Source organism: Podarcis gaigeae, assembly GCF_964106915.1.
Source record: "Podarcis gaigeae genome assembly, chromosome: 11".
Lineage (NCBI taxonomy): Eukaryota > Metazoa > Chordata > Lepidosauria > Squamata > Lacertidae > Podarcis > Podarcis gaigeae.
The window spans coordinates 49,785,714-49,801,060 of record NC_139687.1 but is presented as its reverse complement, the minus strand read 5'-3'; the positions used below and the strand labels follow the sequence as shown (position 1 = coordinate 49,801,060).

At 49.3% G+C, this 15,347-nt stretch overlaps 1 long non-coding RNA gene across 1 annotated transcript in view; it reads right to left on the bottom strand.

Moving 5' to 3' along the window:
• Window positions 1-15,347, bottom strand: part of LOC310827216 — a 114,696-nt gene that overhangs the window by 89,039 nt on the left and 10,310 nt on the right. The gene's annotated exons all lie outside the window — the stretch shown is intronic.

The window sequence follows — 15,347 nt, the reverse complement described above, 5'->3', positions numbered from 1 at the left end:
AACAGTCCTGAGAACGTTGGGAGGAGGTCCCACACACAGCTGCCTTAATCAGTTGGGGAGGATAATGCTGGGTACCTTCTTTGATGTTGGACATTGTTTTGAGAAAGTGAGGCATTGGGGGGAGGGGGTGGCTAATGGATGATCTGCACGTAGCCAGTCTTGGAGAGCCAGTGTGGTATAGTGGTTAAGAGCGGTAGTCTCGTGATCTGGTGAACCGGGTTTGCTTCCCCGCTCCTCCACATGCAGCTGCTGGGTGACCTTGGGCTAGTCACACTTCTCTGAAGTCTCTCAGCCTCACTCACCTCACAGAGTGTTTGTTGTGGGGGAGGAAGGGAAAGTAGATTGTTAGCTGCTTTGAGACTCCTTCGGGTAGTGATAAAGCGGGATATCAAATCCAAATTCTTCTTATTCTTCTTCTTGGAAACCACACAGGCTATCTATAAAATCAGATGGTTTGGGCAGAGCTTCTTGAAAGCTTGTGCATGGACTGATCGGCCGCAGGGCCGTGCAAACTGAGGCTACCTGGGGGAGTCACTTCGCCGCCTCTTGAGGGCTTCCAAGTAGCAGATTGAAGTGCTTGCTTGGTATTCTATACATTGCCCCGCTGTTTTAGAATAAAATATTTAATCTTCGCACTCACTTGTGTATTTTGTATTGCTTCTGAATCTCATTTTAAAAGAACTACCTTGCCTTTGGCAAGACATCGCCCCAGGTAATCCTAACACCCGTCACTAGGGGATGTTTCCTCCTACTTTAGAAACTCCCAATTTAAATCATAGCACCCTCCAGGCTACAGGAATAAAACAGGAGTTTGCTCCTCTTGACCTGATGCTAATAAACACATTGCCTTGGGAATAAATGGAATTTTGTATGTAGAACCATAGAATTGTAGAGTTGTAAAGGACCCTAAGGATCATCTCAGACAACCCCCTGCAATGCAGAAATATGCAGCTGTCTCATGGGGATCAAACTCATGTAGAAAAGGTTAATATATATTTTTAGAGTAAAAATATCAAAATGGGCATCTTGAAACCAGGTACACACTTGGCTGGTCATCCCAACTATCTATCTATCTATCTATCTATCTATCTATCTATCTATCTATCTATATATCTATCTATCTATCTATCTATCTCTATCTATCTATCTATCTATCTATCTATCTATCTATCTATCCATCTATCTATCCACAAGAGGAAAGAAAGAAAGAAAGGAAGGAAGGAAGGAAGGAAGGAAGGAAGGAAGGAAGGAAGGGAGGGAGGGAGGGAGGGAGGGAGGGAGGAAGGAAGGAAGGAAGGAAGGAAGGAAGGAAGGAAGGAAGGAAGGAAGGATGCTATAGGGACTAGCACAGGCAAACTCAGCCCTCCAGATGTTTTGGGACTACAGTTCCCATCATCCCTGACCACTGGTCCTGTGAGCTAGGGATCATGGGAGTTGTAGTCCCAAAACATCTGGAGGGCCGAGTTTGCCTATGCCTGGACTGGCATCAGCCCTAGAGGGCCCTTGTACACTCATCCTAACCCAGGTGCTGATGACGATTAGGCAACTTTGTAGAGGCTCCTAGCCATGATGGCTGTATCTTTCCCAATAGCAGTCGCTGGAAACTGCAGGAGGGGAGGGTCCTTTTGTGCCTGGGTCCTGCTTGCGGGTTTCCTGCAGGCGTCTGGTTGGCCACTGTGAGAACACCTTGCTCAGTCCCTTGGCCTAATCCAGCAGTTCTTTCACGGGCCTGTTTGCTGCTGCTGCCCCCCTAATCACCTGCCACTCTCTGGGTGGTCATTTTGGGGTCTGTGGGGCCCTGGACTTTGCCCAGTCCGCACCAGTCCTCTTCAGTTCTCCTTTCAAAGTTCTGTCACCCATCTTAACTGGCTTTGGAAATATATACAGCTTAGTGCATATTTCAGCTTGTTTTCTATTTAAACGTGGGTTGCTTTGGCAAAACAAATAAAACTAAAACAAGTTTCTCAACTGCATTATTAAGCATTCCCTTCTTGCCTCTCCAGTGCCAAGCATTCCTGTGATGGTCAAACTTTGCCCCTAGGTTTTCGCATGTGGGATCAACTGGGCACAATCTTCTCCCGTGTGCTTAGCCTGCATTGATTGGAGGTGTGAACAGGACAGTGTGGACTTCAGGCAGTGAGTTGTCAAGGAGGCAGAGTCCTGATTTCCAGCTTGGTGTTATCTTTTTCTCTGGCTGGGTGGAGTTTATATCGAGCAAAACAAAAGTCACTTTTACTTACTGTTAACGGAGAAATCTGAGGGCTCCCTTGGACAAAAAAACAAGGACACCAGCCAGGAATACCAGAGCAAAACAGCAGCCAGTAGGCTTGGTCTTTATTGAAGGCTGTCACGACAGGACTCCCACCTGCCACCAGGTGGAGCAAGATGGAATGTGATGGCCTGGGATTCCGATTCAGAGGACGAACTGGAGGAATCCCAGCCTGCACAGGAGTCCCCGCCTCCAGGGCCGGCTGAACTGGGGCAAGGCCTAGATCAGGGGTCTGCAACCTTTAAGACAAAAAGAGCCACTTGGACCTGTTTCCGAAGAAAAAACAACAACTGGGAGCCGCAAAACCATTGCGACATTTAAAACAAATATAACACTGCATACATTGTTTCTTAGCCCAATGTTATCCTCGTCATTATAAAAATAACTTTTTTGACACTTTTTAATTATTTTTTGTTTGACCCCTCAGAATTACTCCTCCTCATAGAAATAAACGTTATATTAACAAGTTACCTTTTTTTGAGTGTGTGTTCTTCACTCCCCTTCAAAACAGTAGCTGCAAATTGCAAAGCAATAGCAGCAAATCAGCCAGCAACAAAGACATGCTATATACCGTATTTTTCGCTCCATAGGACGCACTTTTCCCCTCCAAAAATGAAGGGGAAATCTGTGTGCGTCCTATGGTGCGAATGCAGGCTTTTGCTGAAGCCTGGAGAGCGAGAGGCATCGGTGCGCACCGACCCCTCTCGCTCTCCAGGCTTCAGGAAGCTATCCGCAAGCCTTGCAAGCCCGGCGGGAGTTCCCACAGGCTCACAAGGCTTGCGGGCAGCAGCCTGCAGCCCCAGCGAGTGTCCGCAAGCCTTGCGCGCCTGGCGGGAGCTCCCGCCAGGCGCGCGAGGCTTGGGGCAGCAGCCTGTTGCCCGAAGCACAGGGAGCCCTCCGGAGGGCTCCCCGTGCTTCAGGCGAGTGTCTGCAAGCCTTGCGCGCCCGGCAGGAGCTCCCGTCGGGCGCGCGAGGCTTGGGGCGGCAGCCTGCCGCCCGAAGCACAGGGAGCCCTCTGGAGGGCTCCCCGTGCTTCGGGTGAGTGTCTGCAAGCCTTGCGCGCCCGGCAGGAGCTCCCGTCGGGCGCGCGAGGCTTGGGGCGGCAGCCTGCCGCCCGAAGCACAGGGAGCCCTCCGGAGGGCTCCCCGTGCTTCAGGCGAGTGTCTGCAAGCCTTGCGCGGGCGCGCGAGGCTTGGGGCAGCAGCCTGTTGCCCGAAGCACAGGGAGCCCTCCGGAGGGCTCCCCGTGCTTCAGGCGAGTGTCTGCAAGCCTTGCGCGCCCGGCAGGAGCTCCCGTCGGGCGCGCGAGGCTTGGGGCGGCAGCCTGCTGCCCGAAGCACGCGGAGCCCTCCGGAGGGCTCCCCGTGCTTCGGGCGAGTGTCTGCAAGCCTTGCGCGCCCGGCAGGAGCTCCTGTCGGGCGCGCGAGGCTTGGGGCGGCAGCCTGCCGCCCGAAGCACAGGGAGCCCTCCGGAGGGCTCCCCGTGCTTCGGGTGAGTGTCTGCAAGCCTTGCGCGCCCGGCAGGAGCTCCCGTCGGGCGCGCGAGGCTTGGGGCGGCAGCCTGCCGCCCGAAGCACAGGGAGCCCTCCGGAGGGCTCCCCGTGCTTCAGGCGAGTGTCTGCAAGCCTTGCGCGGGCGCGCGAGGCTTGGGGCGGCAGCCTGCCGCCCGAAGCACAGGGAGCCCTCCGGAGGGCTCCCCGTGCTTCGGGCGAGTGTCTGCAAGCCTTGCGCGCCCGGCAGGAGCTCCCGTCGGGCGCGCGAGGCTTGGGGCGGCAGCCTGCCGCCCGAAGCACGCGGAGCCCTCCGGAGGGCTCCCCATGCTTCGGGCGAGTGTCTGCAAGCCTTGCGCGCCCGGCAGGAGCTCCCGTCGGGCGCGCGAGGCTTGGGGCGGCAGCCTGTTGCCCGAAGCACAGGGAGCCCTCCGGAGGGCTCCCCGTGCTTCGGGCGAGTGTCTGCATGCCTTGCGCGCCCGGCAGGAGCTCCCGCCAGGCGCGCGAGGCTTGGGGCAGCAGCCTGTTGCCCGAAGCACAGGGAGCCCTCCGGAGGGCTCCCCGTGCTTCAGGCGAGTGTCTGCAAGCCTTGCGCGCCCGGCAGGAGCTCCCGTCGGGCGCGCGAGGCTTGGGGCGGCAGCCTGCCGCCCGAAGCACAGGGAGCCCTCCGGAGGGCTCCCCGTGCTTCGGGTGAGTGTCTGCAAGCCTTGCGCGCCCGGCAGGAGCTCCCGTCGGGCGCGCGAGGCTTGGGGCGGCAGCCTGCCGCCCGAAGCACAGGGAGCCCTCCGGAGGGCTCCCCGTGCTTCGGGCGAGTGTCTGCAAGCCTTGCGCGCCCGGCAGGAGCTCCCGTCGGGCGCGCGAGGCTTGGGGCGCGAGGCTTGCCGGAGCCGCGGCAAAGGCGTTAAAGAGCCGCATGCGGCTCCGGAGCCGCAGGTTGCCGACCCCTGGCCTAGATGCTGAAGAGCCTGCACCTGTGGCAGAGCACCAGGAGCTGGCCCCAGGTGAAACCCTTCTGGCCCCAGAGGGGCTTGAGGACTCAGTGGCTACAGGTGAGCCTCCTCCAGGGCCCAGTAACCCTTCGGCCTCTCCTGATCTGCAGAGGCTTAGGGCAGAGAGGCGAAGGGAACTGGTTGCTCCCAGGAGGAGTGCTCGCCTTAAGGTCAGAGGAGGCGGGGCTCCTGGGGGCCGGGGCCGCCCCTGGCCTTAGAAGAGGATAAAAGCCCAGTCAGCCCGGCCCCAGGTTGCGGGAGCAACGTCGGTGTTGGCTTCGGACCTTCCTGTGTTCCTGATCCCTGCTCGGCCTCCTGTTCCTGACCATCCGGTGCTCCTGTTCCCTGCCCGGCCTCCTGTTCCTGACCATCCGGTGCTCCTGTTCCCTGCTTGGCCTCCTGTTCCCTGCTCGGCCTGCTGTTCCAGCGTTCCTGTTCCTCGCCCCTCTTCGTGTGGACTCTGCTTACGCCCACGGTACCTTACCCCCGGGTCCAGCACATGGAAGCTCAGAACAAAAGAAGACCCCAACTTTTATTAGCTACTAATTCCCCAAGTTACACCCCTAGAAGTACATCACAACTACATCATGACTACATCATTGATACATCACAAAAAGGAGGGGTTGCAGGAGGGGTTTGTGGAGGTAACCTGAGTATCTTGTCACCTGGCTGGTCCCTCCTTTCCCCCTCCCCATGAGTTTTTTCCAGAGCAGAAAAGGGGAGCTGGCAGTTTCCTGCCCCCAGAGGGAAGAGCTGATCACTGTCCTTTGTTTCAGTCCGTGTTGAATCCACTCCCATATGCAAGTTCTTTGTGTCCTTGATGGTCTTCTGTCTAGGACCATCAAGGTTGGCATGCCAACTGGGTAGGGCTCCTGCGTACGTGTTGGTACGCTCAAGGGATTATGGCTGTCCTATATCAAACCATCCCCTTTTGATAGTCCTTCCTTCATGGAGCAAAATAAAAGTGGACTGGTATATATCCAATGTACGGTTGATTTTCTATGAATTTATAACAGAAACATCGCGTATGTTGTGTATGAGTGTGTCGAGTTTGTACAAACTAAATGATGGGGGGAGGGGTTTCCTGCAACATTACATAGGAAGATGCAGCGGCTTCTATATCCCTTCTTTTGGTCAGCCAGTTGTATGGCCAGTGCTGATTCAGATACTAACCCAATGGCCTGTGCTGCACTGGGGGCAGACTTTGGTCTTTCAAATTTCAGCGGCAACCTGTGCGAGGCCACAGTTTGGCACACCCACCCTTCCCTTTTGCTCTGCTCAATTGTGTAGTTGTGCTGCCATGCAGCGCCCCCTAGGTTTAGTGCTCAGTGTGTCAGAACTGGTTGTGCTGCCCCACACTTTCTCCTCCCTAAATCTGGATAATTCCCTATGCTCTGAAAATCCAAATAGGACCCTAACCCTAACCCTTGGGAATTTCGGAAACACCACATGGACAAGGGGGAATTAAAGGTGGCACTAGGGCAGGCTTCCTCGACCTCGGCCCTCCAGATGTTTTGGCCTACAACTCCCATGATCCCTAGCTAGCAGGACCAGTGGTCATGGATGCTGGGAACTGTAGTCTCCAAACATCTGGAGGGCCGAGGTTGAGGAAGCCTGGGCTAGGGGTTCACAATCTGCATTAAGCCAAGGTATGGACGGGCTCTTCGTCTGAGCAGAACCCACAGCTGAAGCTGTTTTCTTTTATTCTTCATAACTTCCCTATAAGTAAAGGTAAAGGGACCCCTGACCATTAGGTCCAGTCATGGCCGACTCTGGAGTTGCGGCGCTCATCTCGCTTTATTGGCTGAGAGAGCCGGCGTACAGCTTCCGGGTCATATGGCCAGCATGACTAAGCCGCTTCTGGTGAACCAGAGCAGCACACGGAAACACTGTTTACCTTCCCACTGGAGTGATACCTATATATCTACTTGCACTTTGAACTGCTAGGTTGGCAGGAGCAGGGACCGAGCAACAGGAACTCACCCCATTGCGGGGATTCGAACTGCCAACATTCTGACTGGCAAGTCCTAGGCTCCGTGGTTTAACCCACAACGCCACCCGCGTCCCTATACTTCCCTATACTTCCCTATACTTCCCTATACCCTGCACTAATATTTCTGAAAAGCTGCTGGTTGCTTTCCTAAGGGCACTTCTGTATGGTATGCCATTGTCATACTAAAACCCTGCTCACAAAACCACAGCAAGGCTTCCACCCCTTTTGAAAGTCCCACCTTTCCCCTATTAAACGTCTGCCCTCCAGATGTCATTGAAGTGACCATTGGCCATGATGTCTGGGGATGATGGGAGCTGGAATCTCAAAAAAACCCTCTGGAGGTCGTTGCATTGGTATTTTCTGTTATCATGTACATATAGATTAAATATTCTGGAGAATAAAGTTCTTTCCTTAGCTGGAAACAAAAATGCACAACTCTGATTTAAAAGGCAGAATAATTTGGCTTCGCTAAATGTTCTGCTCAGTTCATGCTCCCCCAGAAACATGGTTGCTCATCTTTGCAAATGTCACCTGGATGGAGGAATGCAAATGAGCTGCGCAGACAGAATCCAGTTTCATCCAGCAGTGAAGCAACTTCCCTTTGCTTTGGGTGGGCTTTCATAACAACTAATTGCATGTCCAAATGTACATAACGTGAGCAGTGAGCTGAATTGCCCTTGCCCCATTATGGCTGGAAGCACAGTCCTCTCCATGGGGTCAGGCTACCTGCACACACCACTCAACCCTCCACCGAAGTTGAAGTTTCTTTGGGGAGGGGCCATAGCTTAGTGGAAGAGCATCCATTTTCCCTGCAGAAAGTCCCTGGTTTGATCCCCAGCGTCTCCAGGTAAGGTTGTCCCCAGTCTGCAGTTCTCAGTCATATATAATGAAATGAAAAGGATGTTTAAAATAACGTTTGTAAAAACAAACAAACCCAGAAGCTTTTCTTTTGGGAATTATAGGGACAAAACTACCTAAACTTAGAAACTTATTCATGTATACTACTACAGCGACAAGAATGTTACTTGCCCCAAAATGGAAAGAAGCAGAAGTCCCAGGAAAGGCAGCTCTTTTTAGGGAAGTTTTTGATGTTTGATGTTTTATCGTATTTTTAATATTTTATTGGAAGCTGGCCAGAGTGGCTGGGGAAACCCAGCTGGATGGGCAGGGTATATTTATTTATTTATTTATTTATTTATTTATTTAGAAGAATAATGGATACAAAAGCTTATGGAATATGCAGAAATGGTGAGACTTACAGGAAGAATAAGAAATCAAGATAACAAACTTTTTATAAAAGAATGGAAATGGTTTATTGAGTATTTACAGATGAATTGTAAACAGATAAGAAGATTGGCAGGATTGCTGTAATAACGTGCAGTTTCATAAGAGTATATATTTTAAAGTAGACGAATAAATGAACAAGTACAACTAATTTGGATATGCAGAAGATATTAAAAATAAATTTAAGGAACCTCAGAAAGAGGGGGAAGGAAGTCAAGTTTTGAAATGTCAGAATGATTGTATAATTGGTGAAATGCATAAACCTGAAAAGTATAAATAATAATAATAATAAAAAGTCCCCAGTTGGCTGCCAGTCAATGTGCATCAGGGGTAGGCATTGTGGTACCCAGCGAGCATGGCCAACGGTCAGGGATTATGGGAACTGCGAATCCAACAACAGCTGGAAGGCACCACTTTGGCAATCCCTGGCATAAGTAGAACTGAACTAGATGTGTCAATGGTTTGACTTACTATAAGGCAAGTTTCTGTTCCTAGTTTGGACAGGGGTCAGAATGTTGATATGTTGACCCCAAGTCTGTGCATGCAAAGTAGATGCTTTACCACTGACCAACAACACTCTCTGATCTGCTACCATCCTGCACACAATGTTACATATGCTCCTTTATACGCACATTGTAAGGCAGTGATCATAAGGTACACAATCTTTGTATTGGTGGGGCTTTCGACTAAGGAGTTTGAAATTAGTCCCAGCATCCAGCAATGTGTTCTCCACTATGTTTCTTCCCTCCGTTTGCAGAATCCATGGCACTCTCTTTAATTCTTTGGCATGTGACTCAGCACTAGGAAACAGCAACTTTTAATTAAGGCTCAAGAGATTCGTTTGACATGGGTGGAGATCAGATCAACTCTCCATCTAACATTGATGAGAATAACCTGTGTAAACGTTCCCTCCGGATCAAGGAATGGATGCTTCTGGGTAGATGGGCAGGTCTTGTTTCAAGAGCCAAAGGGCAGAGGGATGGAATTCCTCCTGGGATCCGATTCTCATTTGCAGTGCAATTCTAGAAGCAGCTAATGTTGCCTCACTACCTGGATGGATAACCTATTGCTGTCTGATTACTTCGTCTATGAATTACAACAAAACAAAGGTGGTGGTAGGAACAAGCCAGTAGTAAATCACACAGAGTAAGTGAAGTTAACTCTTTATTAGAAAAAACAGGATCTGCATAGGGATGCCAGGCCTTAATAAGCACAGCAATTCATATTCAGTAAGTTTTGCCCCTAGGAGGCAGTTGCAGAGACATTGGAAGTTCCCTGCCTTCCATAGCTGCCTAAGTCCTCTCCTCACCAGGGTTACCCCCAAGCAATCTGAGACTGCACCAGGATGCCTGCCTTTGCTCCTCCCACTTCATGCCTCTACTGTTCCTGGGAGATGAGGGGGAAAGGGTAACAGCAGGAAGGAGAGACACCTGTGCCTCTTCACCAGCCTGACTCCTCTCTGCCTCTTGGCCTGTCTCGTCCCCCTCTCCTGCTTCAGCTTCTGCCTCTGGACTTCTCTCTGCCACAGACTTCCCCCCTCTCACAGCCCTGTTACCTCTTCAGCTTTTGACACCTCCTCCTCCCAGTCTTCTCCCTCTGACCACTCATCATAGTCCCACCACCAATTCCCAGGCTCTGAACCTTCTTCCATTGTGGATTCTCCAGCTGGTTCTTCCCATCATTCCTCTGGGTCCAACCAGTCCATGACAGATGGTTAGATAGGGCACTTTCAGTTGTTGTTGTTGTTGTTGTTGTTTGAGATGGACTAGACCAAGACCGAGAGCTGGACCATAAAGAAGGCTAAAGAAAGTAGAATTGATGCTTTTGAATTATGGTGCTGGAGGAGACTCTTGAGAGTCCCATGGACTGCAAGAAGATCAAACCTATCCATTCTGAAGGAAATCAGCCCTGAGTGCTCACTGGAAGGACAGATCCTGAAGCTGAGGCTCCAATACTTTGGCCACCTCATGAGAAGAGAAGGCTCCCTGGAAAAGACCCTGATTCTGGGAAAGATGGAGGGCACAAGGAGAAGGGGACGACAGAGGACGAGATGGTTGGACAGTGTTCTCAAAGCCACCAGCATGAGTTTGACCAAACTGCGGGAGGCAGTGGAAGACAGGAGTGCCTGGCATGCTCTGGTCCATGGGGTCACAAAGAGTTGGACACAACTAAACGACTAAACAACAACAACAGACCCTGTTAATTCACCCTTGGACACTGGGTCCTTTATTTTAGTATGTTTCAGTAAGGTTTAAGGTTTTAGTCTTTAATATGTTATATACTGAACTGTTTTAATGCAGTATATTTTTAAGAAAATTTGATCTGTTTCTATTATTTTTCAAAACAGGTCAAGTCACCCTGCTTTGTTTCTTTGTAAGCAAATTGATTTGTGCCTTTGGCATGCATAAACTAGTGCATAAGCACATTTAAGTGTTGCTCCTTTAACAATGTAGAGCTCTGGGCTACTTATGATGTAATTGGGCCAGCACTGTTCCGTTAAGGGGGCAATGCACCAAAATCAGGTAAGGACAGCAAAATTACAATATCCGGTGTTGCTCCTACCTCACAACAGGGGCTCATTTTCAATTTGCAGATAAAAGAGCTGCAGATGTCTAAGCAACAATGGCATAATGATTTGTGGGGCGGAAGAGCTCAACAAGAGTGGGTCATGAGACATAGCCTATATGGATGCAAACTGCTACTTTAGTGCAAAAGGAAACCAAGGTTGCAATCCTATGCACACTCACCTGGGGGAAAGCCCCAAGGAACTCAATGCATAGGGTTACACTGTTAAATGCTTGGAAAAGGATTGCAACAGCATCAAATCTAGGGATGGAGGAGAAAATGTATTTGCATTTATGGACAAAACCTATCTATTGTGCACTTTCTGAGACAATTATGTCACAGGCTTTGAGGTGAAAAGGCTTGAGATGGGTAAGCTTATTTAAGCATTGTGTATCCATGCCAGTCAGAAGATAACTGATTTGCCTAGAATTAGCTTTATGTAAAATCCATATAAGCAGTGATTAGATCAGGGGTCGGCAAACTAAGGCCCACGGGCCGGATCAGGCCCAATTGCCTACAGGATCTGGCCCGCGGACTTTCCGTGGATCGGCATGGGGATTCTGTTCATTTGGGCTGTGCTATTCCCCCCCCCAGCGCCATTTGATTTTTACCCCCTCCCTCTCACACACAACAGCGGTGCCTCCTCCCTCCCTCCTCCTGGCTTCTCCCCGCCCTGCCTAGAGGAGGAAGGGGGCTGGGCTGAGCTGGCTGAGTGCCATTTTAAGCAGCCCCTCTCAGGAGCCAGCCCTTTTGCGCCACTCATTTTCCTGCTGCCGCTGCCCTGGTGTTCCTGTGATCCAGAGAGCAGAGTGAACGAGCTCCCTCTGCCTACCCACGAGAAGCAGCAGTGGCGGCGGCGGTGGTGGTGGCGGCGGCAGCCCCTGGGAAGATAAGCACAGTGGTTGGGGCTGGGGCTGGGGGGTTGGGAGGAGGACTACTTGCCCACCTCGCCTGTACTGCTTCTCCAGCCCGCCACAAGGTCTGAGGGACAGTGGACTGGCCTGTGGCTCAATTTTTTTGCGAAGCCCTGGGTTAGATGGTCATCTGTTATGTATGATCTAGTTGAGCTTTCTGAATTTCAAGGGGTTGGATTAGATGACTGTCAGGGTCCCTTCCAACTCTACCATTCTATTATTCAAGCTGTGTCCGAGCTATGGAAGCTGACTGATGCTTAAACTCCTCCTTGAAAGGAACAGACTTTTGAGAACAGTGAGAGGCTGAAGAAGAGAGAAAGGGGAACATCAGAGCCGAATCTTTTTTTTCCAATCTCTTTAAATATGGTTTGAGACAATGAACTTATACTCCAAAGGCGAGACAGCCAAATGAGAAAATGGAATATTTGAAGGCAGGAACCAAAGGTTATATTTAAAAGAAAAGAAACTCCCATAAGGTCATGAAAAGGCCAATTTTTATTTTTTTTGGTACCAGCTTACTTTGTGACGTAAGTACTTGCCCAACTTTTCCATGTTGTTAAAAGTACAGAGTTTGCTCGCTTTCCCCATGTTGACAGGAAAGCTAATGAGACTACTTGTGGAGTAAGGTGTTAATTAATCCTGATCCATTTACTGAGCATTTACTCATGCATACCTTAGCCTATCATGGGTCCCAAAATATGATAGTTAAACAACAAAAACAAACCACCGGTGTTCGCTATGTGTCCTGAGATTTTGGAGTGCCAGTCGTATTTAGTCTAAAAAAGAATTTCCTACAATTTTCTGACCTTTTCATTCTGTTAATATTACTTCCTCTCTGAGCACCAAGAGTACACACTTAGATGCCAGACCAATAATGGGGCACTTAAAAAGCTACTTTGTTTAAAACCATTCACAAATATTGGGATATGCTCGGAGTGGATTTCGCTCTATTTGCATTTCAGATTACTATTAAAAGGTTATCTGTCTTAAGCTCCCACAAGGAAAGTAGAAGGGATGAGAGGAGCAGAATACGGTTGCAAATGTCTTGCACTTTGAATACCAGTCCACCTGCTTCAGAGACACACCATATACAGGCTGTAGTGAAAGCAAATAGAAGGTGAAATGTCTGGTCTCTCCACCCCCACCCCACCTCCCACCCCACTGGTTCATCCAGCTGTATAAATGCCTTGTTGTTGTTTAGTCATTTAGTTGTGTCCGACTATTCTTGACTCCATGGACCAGAGCATGCCAGGCACTCCTGTCTTCCACTGCCTCCCTCATGTTCGTAGCTTCGAGAACACTGTCCAACCATCTTGTCCTCTGTTGTCTCCTCCTCCTTGTGCCCTCCATCTTTCCCAGCATCAGGGTCTTTTCCAGGGAGTCTTCTCTTCTCATGAGGTGGCCAAAGTATTGGAGCCTCAACTTAAGGATCTGTCCTTCCAGTGAGCACTCAGGGCTGATTTCCTTCAGAATGGAGAGGTTTGATCTTCTTGCAGTCCATGGGACTCTCAAGAGTCTCCTCCAGCACCATAATTCAAAAGCATCAATTCTTTGACGATCAGCCTTCTTGATGGTCCAGCTCTCACTTCCATACATCACTACTGGGAAAACCATGGCTTTAACTATATGGACCTTTGTAAATGGCTTAGGAACCGCAATACCTCAAGGACCATTTCTCCCCATATAAACCAACCTGGACTCTGTGATCATCCTCTGAGGCCCTTCTTCATGTGCCTCCTTCACGAGAGGCCCAGAGGGTGGCAAAATGAGAATGGACCTTTTCTGCAGTTGTTCCCCATGGAGCTTCACCTGGTGCCTTCATTGTACATCTTTAGGCAGCAAGCAAAAAACGTTCTTCTTTGACCAGGCCTCTGATCCCAGAGGCTGTACACAGCCATCATGATTAGTAGTCATTATTGCTGTTGTAGTTATTTAGGCAACCTTTCAGAGCATAGCCCTCAGAAGGCAGCTTACATCACCATGAAAATAAAATAACAACAGGAAAAATCAACATTACAAATATGAAATACTTATGTTCAGGTGTTGTTGGACTTCATCTCCAGTCATCCTTAACCATTGGCTGTGCTGGCTCAGGCTGCTGGAAGCTGATGTCCAGCAACACCAGAAGAATATCAGGTTGGAGAAGGCAAAATAAAAAAATTCCTTCCAGTAGCACCTTAAAGACCAACTAAGTTAGTTCTTGGTATGAGCTTTCGTGTGCATGCACAATTCTTCAGATACCTGCACACGAAAGCTCATACCAAGAACTAACTTAGTTGGTCTTTAAGGTGCTACTGGAAGGAATTTTTTTATTTTGTTTTGACTATGGCAGACCAACACGGCTACCTATCTGTAGGTTGGAGAAGATTGGCATAGATCATGGATAACCTTATAGAGCAATAGAAAATCAATCCTATTGAATCTGGAGTTATGATTTCCATGGACTTTGTAGGTATCCAGCAAATTACATTCAAAACTGCATTATAAAGGTAAAGCTAAATTGCATTATAACTTCTTGCCTACTGACGTGAGGACTAACAAGCTAAACCAAAGTTTTGCATTGTAAGAGTGAGCAAACTTCTGTTTTTTCAATAACTGCAGCTAGTGGCAATGTTAGGACCCAGACAGACTATGGTTAATCTTAACTATGGCTTATTCAAACAAGTCAATTTCAAGTGATAGTTTATGAAGCTGGCTCCCCACCCACCCACCCACCAGCCACAGCTAGGATTAACCATAATTTAGGTTGTGGACAACATGCTAAACTGTGGTTAATCTAAAACTGGAATGAAAGCATCCAGTCTCTTTATTACAGTCACAGCGGATAAGGAATGGGGAGGGTGAACATGCTCAGGCATGGAGTAAGGTGGTGTGTTGGTGCTGATCTGGAGCAAGGCACGTTCAGGATCCTAGTTAGTGCTCTCCCAGAGATTCTTGATATGAGTTCAGGACCATGGCTAGCAACCTTGCCAGTAGGAGGCAAGTTATTGAAATTGAATTGAAATACTTTATTGTCACTTGTACAACTTGTATACAGTGAGATTACACGAGCACCCCCCACTCAGCTCTCTTAGTCTTAATTCCCCTCGTTTACTCACGCACACCCACCAAACCCAAAAGTCAGTTGCCCTGTTGTTATCTTTTCATTCAGCAGCCTAACAGCCCATGGATAGAAGCTGTTCTTTACCCTGTTGGTGCGACTAATCATGCTTCTATATCTTCTGCCCAAGGGCAGGAGATCAAGAAAGTGTGAATCATCCCTGATAATTTTCCTCACTCTCCTGACACAACGTTATCCCGCAATGTCATCCAGCAGATTCACACGACAGCCCATAATATCTTGTGCTGTATTCACCATCCTCTGTAGGCACTTCCTATCAGTTGATGTCAAACCAGCGTACTACACCATGATGCAGCTTGAAATGACACTTTCTATTGTGGACCGGTAGAAGGAGATCATCAAATGTTGGTTGACATTGTTATCACAGCCTGGGACAACTTGTGGCTTGACCAGGGAAGTCCTTCTGGAAATTCCCTCTTTCTCAAATGCTGCAGCAGGCTCTCTTACAGAGCCCACATCATGTCTGCAGTCTCTTGCCCCTTCTTGGAGATGAGGGTTGGAACAATGATGACCTGGTTGATGAACTCCTCCCAGGACTTTCCCATCCTTAGACGTACATCACTTAGCATCTCAGGAGAGTGGCATTTCCCCAGGTTTTAGCAGATGAGATGAAGGGTCCTTGTCAGAGTTTTTGCTGCTGGAGAAGAGTCTCTGAAGTCCACGATGCTGGGGAAGCTACGTTTGTTCTTCTAACACTAAACTGTGGCTTATTGTTTCATCCAAA